This window comes from Parasteatoda tepidariorum, chromosome 9, assembly GCF_043381705.1.
Source record: "Parasteatoda tepidariorum isolate YZ-2023 chromosome 9, CAS_Ptep_4.0, whole genome shotgun sequence".
Taxonomy (NCBI): Eukaryota; Metazoa; Arthropoda; class Arachnida; order Araneae; family Theridiidae; genus Parasteatoda; species Parasteatoda tepidariorum.
Genome location: NC_092212.1, coordinates 23,401,477 through 23,407,912, shown reverse-complemented (window position 1 = coordinate 23,407,912; position 6,436 = coordinate 23,401,477). Strand labels below are relative to the sequence as shown.

The 6,436-nt window shown below is 32.5% G+C and overlaps 1 protein-coding gene across 1 annotated transcript in view; it reads right to left on the bottom strand.

Annotated features, from left to right (window-relative positions):
- The window catches only part of LOC107454778 (clavesin-2), a 356,878-nt gene that overhangs the window by 322,340 nt on the left and 28,102 nt on the right, over window positions 1–6,436 (bottom strand). The gene's annotated exons all lie outside the window — the stretch shown is intronic.

The window sequence follows — 6,436 nt, the reverse complement described above, 5'->3', positions numbered from 1 at the left end:
TAGCTATAAAGCAATTGATATCATCAATGTTTAAGTCTTTTCTGAGCAATCTATTGCTAATCGCCCTTGGGGCGCCAGTCATTGTGCGTAAAAATTTACCTTCAGTTGTAGATAGCTTCTTTTTTAGGTTGTTGCTTATGGTAGTGAGGGCTGGGCAAGCATACGTAAGAATTGGTCGAATCGCTTGTATATAGATAGTTCTTTTATTTGCTAGATCAAGCTTTGAATTCTTATGCAGGAGGACTTTGAGCGCAAAAAACGCTCCTCTGGCTCTTTTGATTATGTCGTTTATGTGAGTACTCCAGCTCAAATTATATGAGATCGTGACGCCGAGGTATTTAACGTGTTTCACTGGTTTGATCTCAGTATTGAACAGATAGATATGGGGAGTATTTTGTTGTTTTTTCTTACTATTTATGATTAAGAATTGACTTTTGTCGGGGTGTAGTTTTGTGCGCCATTTGAAAAAGTACTTGCTCCTTTTAATTCTAGATCTAGTCAGAAATAACTAAATCATTGTGGTATCTGAGAATCTTTTAATCCACCCAGATAAATGAAAATTCTGAAAAAAGTTTTCCACCACTATGAATGTCTTTGAAAAAAGGAACTGTCCTAAATATATGATGCTGGGCGTTAACCGGTTAATGGGTTATATATATACAATTAAGTTGTTTGTATGCAACGGTGGAAAAAAATATTTTTAATTAATTAAATTGATTCGATAATAAAATGTTAAATCATATAATTTATTATCGCACTTTAATAATTAAATAAAAGTTATTCCCGTAAGTTGAAACAAGTGTCCTTAAACCAAGGCTGAAAGCCTATATATATGTTAACCAAGACGGAAGACAAGCCTATATATATATACCAAGACGGAAAAGAGCAAAAGCTAGTACGAAAGACATTTCATTCTGGCATGTTTTACGAAAAAAATTTAATTTCTGTAACTACCGAGATATTTTGCTATAATTATAGCATATATATAAAACTGCTTTGTTTTTTAAAGAAAAGGTAGATATTGTTAAATAGCTTGAAAGAGAGAATGGATTTTTACTCCCCTCGTAAACTAGTTAAAACTGAAATGATTTTACTACCAGTTTCTCCGTCTCACTTTCACCCATGCCTCGGATGATGAGCAGAGATGCTAACTGCTCCGGACACGGAAAAAAAATTAAAAAACGGTAAATAACTACCAAGTAATTTTGTAAATATTTTACTATTTTTGCTGGATATTTGAAAAGTTTAGCATGATATAAGAACTATAAAGTGGTGAATTATACAAGCCTACGAATTATTTAGAAATAGTGTTGGATAAAAATCTACTAAACCAAGAATCAACAATTGATAAACTACCACTCTAAAATATAAAGTTGGCATCGGTGCGTTAGGGTGGTAGCGAAAAAAAAAAAGTTTTCAATAATGAAAAGCGCTACTTCCCAAAAGTTGTACATGAACTAATACATCAGCTGTGGATTTTTTCAGTATTTTTATGTACCATCTTCATTCCACGAGATCCCCATTTTTCAAAGAGAATCAATTTTCATAAATGTTTCAAATTTTCAGAAATTGCCATATAAGAGCAAATTAATACACAAAAGTTGTGTATTGAATGAAATATTACTTGTGAATTTTGTCAGTATTTTTCATCTATATTTTCTCTCCTTGCAACTGCTATAAAAATTATAAGAAATTACAAAATTTTAAGAAATCACTGAATTTCAAAAATTGTCAGAAAAAAATAAAACAACTCACAAAATTGCACACCTCCTCCTGATTTAACTTTTACGCTCCCTCTTGTTATTTAAAACGTTTTAAACTTTTTTTTTTAAAAAAAAAAACTGCATTTTTAGGATTAAAACTATTTTTAGATTTGAAAACCACACATCCGTTTTAGTCAAAATTAAGTATTTGCATAAATACAGAAAAAAGTAGTGTTGTTTTTATTAGCAGTGTTGTTTTTGTTACCAGTGTTGTTTTTATTAGCATGTTTTGACAAAACATCCCTTACTGCCAATGAAACCCAGGAACAACCCCTGAGGGAAAAGAAGGCTGAGAGAAATCAAGTTTAACCCTTATTGCGTTTATTTTGAATATTTTGTAAATAGATTTAAGTAATGAGAAAATGTGCAATCAGGGTTATCAACTACTACGCTTTTTTGTGAAATAGTTTATAGAGTGGTACACTATTAAAAACTAAAACTTTCAGAATTTTTGTTAATTTTGCCACATCAGTATGCAGCCAGAGCAGAGTAACTTTCCATATGAATGCATGCAGTACCGAGTAGATTATTAGAGTACCTCGGGGTTGTGAGACCGGCATTTACTTGAAGAAAGCAAATCCTATTTTGGTATGATCAATCCAAAATAGGATTTGCTTTCTTCAAGCAGATCCTTCCTTGAGAGCAGAGTAACTTTCCATATGAATGTATGCAGTACCGAGTAGATTATTAGGGTACCTCGGGTTTGTGAGACCGGCATTTACTTGAAGAAAGCAAATCCTATTTTGGTATGATCAATCCAAAATAGGATTTGCTTTCTTCAAGCAGATCCTTCCTTGAGAGCAGACTAACTTTCCATGTGCATGTATGCAGTACCGAGAAGATTATTAGGGTACCTCGAGGTGGTGAGACCGGTACTTGAAGAAGGCAAATCCTATTTTGGATTGATCATATGAAATATCATTTTAAGGAACTATCGGCTGGATGTTTTCTTGTTTTTTTTTTCACATGTAATGCAAGGAAAATATGTATGTTCAAGTAAAAATGTGATATTATTCATTTATGTTAGAGTTAAGAATTTGGATACCATCATCGTACAATGTGAATCACCTGTTCGTTAAAGATAGCACAAATAAATTAAATGCATCGTTTAATGTAAATATTCAAAGCAATGTGTTTAGATAATAATAGCACTTATTTGATGAGTTCATAATTAAAACAATCACGCTCAATTATATTAATCACATTTGATTGACAGCAGCATTTAATGATTCATTCACATTGATTTTAAATACAACAGTATGTCAATTGATATATCTGCAAANTATGGCCTGCACTTTTATAAGTAATAGTGGACAAGTTACGCTAAAATTAATTTTTTTTAAATATTAAGACATTAATTTTGCTACCGTCTGAAAAGAAGATTTCTGAAACTACGGAAATTCCGTAGCAGTTGGAGGGTATGGACGTAAACATGTAAATAATTCACTAAATATGCGTATAGATTAAATGCAGATTTAATCTGACCACCACCGCCTCAGCAATTCACCGCCATTATCCATTTACAACGTCATTATTCTAGGTGCCCACGGGCACAATCACCGATGAAAGTTTGAAGTGTCCGCTTCGCGGACAGGTAAACTGAAATAGAATTCAGTTCAAGTTCAAGAAATAGTCCTGTTAACTAAAATACAAAATATTTAATTTCCTTATACTCCAATTGCATTCCAATTACTAGAAAGAACCACCTTAAAGATCACAATTCAAGACAAATGGAGAAAAGGCCGCTAACGGGTCCAGGAGCCTAGATATATTTTGATGATGATGAAATAGTCCTGTTCGAACTCCATTTTGCTTCACGAATTTTAGTTTTGTCATGTATGTTTCTTACCTTAATTTCAGGATGAATGGGGATAGGGCCGTAAGGGCTCAAACGCCCTGTTCCACTACAACGAACGAAATAGTACTGTTCATAGGTTCTGATAAGAAATTTATAAAAATTCGGTTTGCTTTAAAATTCTTGCTTCTTTTTACTAACAGCTGGAGAATGTATTTAGATCATATCTCAAACCTCGGAGGGTACGATAGAGAGTTTTGTTAGATATGAAAAATCATGGATCAAATCCCTTTATGAAATTCTTTGGACGACAAACTAAATTCCTCATCAATCCTTTCCCATCATCGCATCATAGTCATGCCTCTGCTCTCAATCTGAGGTCAATCTTTCTCTTCATGTGACATAAATGTGAATGTAGTAATATTTTAATAAATTAAAGTAAAAAATATTTTGTCCACCGCTATATATAAATTATTAAAACAGATATATGAATTGTCAGATACCGTAATAGTTCTGAACCATCCGCTAGTGTTACGTAAACATGTAAATAATTCATTAAATATGCGTATAGATTAAATGCAGATTTAATCTGACCACCGCCTTAGCAATTCACCGCCATTATCCACTTACAACGTCATTATTCTAGGTGACCACGGGCGCAATCACCGATGAAAGTGTGAAGTGTCCGCTTCGCGGACAGGTACACTGAAATAGAACTCAGTTCAAGTTCAAGAAATAGTCCTGTTAACTAAAATACAAAATATTTAATTTCCTTATACTCCAATTGCATTCCAATTACTAGAAAGAACCACTTTAAAGATCACAATTCAAGACAAATGGGAAAAAGGCCGCTAACGGCCCCAGCAGCCCAGTTATATTTTGATGATGATGAAATAGTCCTGTTCGAACTCCATTTTGCTTCCCAAACTTTAATTTTGTCATGTATGTTTCTTACCTTAATTTCAGGATGAATGGGGATAGGGCCGTAAGGGCTCAAACGCCCTGTTCCACTACAACGAACGAAATAGTACTGTTCATAGGTTCTGATAAGAAATTTATAAAAATTCGGTTTGCTTTAAAATTCTTGCTTCTTTTTACTAACAGCTGGAGAATGTATTTAGATCATATCTCAAACCTCGGAGGGTACGATAGAGAGTTTTGTTAGATATGAAAAATCATGGATCAAATCCCTTTATGAAATTCTTTGGACGACAAACTAAATTCCTCATCAATCCTTTCCCATCATCGCATCATAGTCATGCCTCTGCTCTCAATCTGAGGTCAATCTTTCTCTTCATGTGACATAAATGTGAATAAGTTCCATCAAAAACTCCTCCACGAAGGCTGGTTAGTCCCAACGATACATCCAGAAGTTCCCTTGTCTTTTGAGTTGGTTTCAAAAGATCAAGTCTACGGAGATGAACAATGATAGTCATATACTCCAAGTAAGGTCGGCTGCTCAACGCCGGTTATAAAATAAGACGAAACATTATTTTCATCGTTTTATGACTGATAATCGTAAATTATATTTTATTGTTCTACAGCTAAATTCATTGTCCTGGAGCTTTGTCTAATCTAGTACTAAATTTGTTTTCGACATATATACATGAACTGAACACGAATTAAATGAGCCGAACTATAATTTTCTTTGAAATGAAATCTAAACAGAACTATAAACGTTGAAAATTGATATTAGAGAATTATATTTCTTCATTAGCAAATTTAGTTAATTTAGCAAATTTATTATTTGAATACGTGTCTTTTTCATTTATTGTGAAATATATTGTTATTAAAAACTATAGAATTCTTTTTTAAAAAGTACCAGTTCTGTTTTTATTACCATTTCAGTTTAAACTATTAAATAAAGGCAACTGAAATATTAAATAAATAATAGTTTTTAATTAGATTTAAATGTAATTAAAAATTCCAACTTCATTGAGGGTTGAAGAAAAGTGTTAATTATCGAAATCCCTTTAACTCTGCCACGGAACACTAGGGTTCCAAGGAGCAACATTTGGGTACCGCTGATTTATCCAGCGTTGTTGTTATCCAGCAAAATTTACGCAGAAGTTTCTGTAGGACGCAAAGTTATCTACATACATGATTGAGTCCACATACTTACTCAGTATACGTGTATAAAAAACCTACGTCCAAATAGTAGAAATTTTCTATTTTCAGAAAAATATGATCATAAATACTTCCAACAAATTTATTTATTGGTCTGTTTTTTCTTCTTTTTTGAAGATTCTCATGAAAAAATATTTCTTCTTTATTTTAATGAAGTTTCAAAAATACCAACATATAAATACCACAAGGAAGATTCAGTAAAAAAATCAAGAAAAAAGAATAAAGATCAACTATATATAACTAGATATATCAAATTTAATTATGTAAATCTGATATATCTCGTTTCATTTACGAAATCCACGTAGTTTATGCCAAAATCACCATTAAAATACATGTTTTCTATCTTTCATAGAAATAAGCATGCGTTACAACGAGAAACACTAACTTTTAACACTTTCACGGCGGGGTGACCCACCGGTAGGTCACGCTAGATTGTCTCATCTTGGCAGCGCATCGAAGTAAAAACTGGTAACAATAAATTTCATTTTTACCACGTTTATATAAACTTGCCTTCGTGTATGTCTGTCCGGGTGGAATTTTGTAATCGATTTTAAGCTAACTTCCCGACTAGCTGCAAACTTCAAATTTGGCACATAGTTCAGAATTGGATGACAATGCATAAAAATGAAGAGAAAAAAGACATACAAAGTAAAATAAAGTTAAAATTTAAAATAAAAATTATTTTTGAGATTGTCTTTTGTTGTCGATTCCGTTATTTCAAATTAGTATCACATGTCAGGTGAAAAAGATT